This window comes from Pygoscelis adeliae, unplaced genomic scaffold (assembly GCF_000699105.1).
Source record: "Pygoscelis adeliae isolate BGI_AS28 unplaced genomic scaffold, ASM69910v1 Scaffold169, whole genome shotgun sequence".
In the NCBI taxonomy this organism is placed as follows: domain Eukaryota; kingdom Metazoa; phylum Chordata; class Aves; order Sphenisciformes; family Spheniscidae; genus Pygoscelis; species Pygoscelis adeliae.
In genome coordinates, this window is record NW_008825617.1 from 793,224 (window position 1) to 795,816 (window position 2,593).

Here is a 2,593-nt window from a genome sequence, read left to right on the forward strand (position 1 = left end):
GAAAAGAAATCTACAGCTGACCTAAATTCTGACAGACCTTTTGCAAGTACCATAGAAACATATATTTCAGGAACTATAAAAAGAGTAATGTTTTATCCACAATATAACGCTTAAGATGAGTGGCAACTTGTATCGCTATGACTCAAGATGCTAAACAGACCTTTCTAACAATTAAATGTTGCCTTGTTTCTGACAAAATCTAGTCAAGAACTACTAACTTATAGTTAACTCACATAGAGAAGGCTAATTAAGAAATTACAGTAGAACAATTTCAGCGTTATTGAACTCTCAGAAAACACAAAGGATGGGCTGTATCTCCTCATTTAAAGGCTAGGAATTAATTTTAAGTTAATTGTCTAGCTAAAAAGACACAGAGCAGAAGTCAGCCTAAGAAGACAATTAAATTTTGTCTAATTTTCAGTTAGATGTCAAGGGTTTTATTATTATACCTCCATTATCTCTCCATAGACATCTCAGGCTCAATTTAGTCGTTTGAATGCAGAGCATTTATGTCATTTGGGAAGTTCTAGACTCCTACTTATCTTCCAGAATACCACTCCAGGAAGGATACCTGTCCCCATGCCATGCAATTTACATACATCACTGTGCTTTGGCTTCTCTGTAGTATCTCAAATGCCTGTTTAGATGACTGGATCTAATCCTTAGTTTGAAGCAGAATTGCATCACTAATGACTGGATGGACTGGTGGTAAAACCACTCTTTGGGATATGGAACACCACCTGATCTCCTTTCTTTCATTAGAATGAAGTGGAAACAGTCAAAATACACATATTCAAATTTCTTTTCTCTCTTTTCTCTTTCAAAAGCCTACAAAAGGTCTGTCTTTTACTTATGAAGAATAAAGGTGAATGATTAGATGATTTTTTTTTTTAAACAGACTTTCCCAATCAATGTTATTTAGAACTCAGAATTTACTCAATTTAACTAAAAATCCTTTCACTTTGTGGTTCTTGCTTTTCTCTTATTCACAGAATGAAAACCCAACACCATTCTGTATTTATCTTAAAATGTATTTGCATGTCAACAGTAACCTCTATGTGTAATAACACATTTTATAATGTAAAAAAGAAACCTCAATGATATGTTTATAGAGGGAAACTTGGTACTGAAAAGCACAATACTTCTGAGCGAGAAAGGAAAAGGCTTTTGAAGCATACCTAAACATAGGAACTTCTAGTTCTTTGTACTTATTTGAAATTTCTAGGATTTTTAAGATTCAAGTATTTCCTATAATTAAATATACCTATATTCTTATGTTATAGCCAACCAATTAAAATCAAAGACAGTTCAAACATAAAGTCAGAGAAACAAAGATATGAATTAAACTTATCCAACAGATTTTAGAAAATATTGTTTTCCTTTGTAAGTCAAATGTGACAATCACTTTTGCATGTCAAAACCACATTCACATTGGACTGGCCGCGCAAAGAGAAAGGAGTATGACCACAATACAAAAGTCAGCATGCCTACATCTGGAAATTGCAGTTTGTTTCTAAGGAACAGAGCACTTTGACAAATACACTGGCACTTGACATATGTCCTGTGGTTTAAGGATAATTAAAGCTGTTCTTGCTTTCTCACCTGAAAACTTGTTTGTCTGTCTGTTTCAGGGTCCAGCCATGCAAGCTGGTAACTGCTTTCTGCAAGGCCACAAATTCCCTCAGCTTCAACGTATACTCTTGGAGGGTACTCAGTAGCTTAAGCCATATGGTTCAGATCTTATGTCCTTCATATAAAAGGACTGCTAAAGCATTGCACTGAGGGGAATGTTGTGGTAGATGCTGCAGTTCCACAGCCATGTATACACAAATGCATCCCTGCAAGTCTCCCACAGAGAACTGCTAACTAAATGTGATGCCTGTAGATGATGTCAGCAGCTCTGCTTATTATAAATCCAGAAGCTTCTGTGACCATTACATTTAAAAAAAAAAAAAATGTATTTATATACGTATATTAAATGATAATTTATGGCATTGAAATGTATATTGTGAAGGATTTTTAATCTTTGACTGTTCAAGGCAGAATAAACAAAATGTTCCTTATTTAATCTCAAGTAGGAAATTAAGCTGATGTGCTTAGGTAACCATATTTAAAATATTTTATGCAATACCGAGAGAAGAAAAATTATATAAGTGTTCTAACTTTGTTCCCAGGGAAACAGACAAGACTTTCTTAACCATTGTTAAGAACAGGCTTAGACTTAAACACATATCACAGGTCCTTTTAAACAAAGATTCACCTTACCTATTGGAAAAAAAATCAATTTAATAAGTAATCAAGATGCTAAAAATATTCATGTAGGAAATAAGCTTCTTAGAGACATAGTTGTCTTTGATAGGTTTATCACCTGAAAAAAAGGAATTATTTAAAAAAATGTGGATGCCAGCATATCGTTTTAACTCTGTTAACATAAATTAAGCAATGTTTTATTGAGCAGAGGTTACAATGCCAGTGTTTACATAGCAAAAGTGTTTCTTTGAATTAAATAGTAATCCCGAAAGCTGATAATCAGTTTCATTTCTGTCGCTGTACTTTGTTACAATGGTAGAAAAGTGAATATTATGTAACAAAG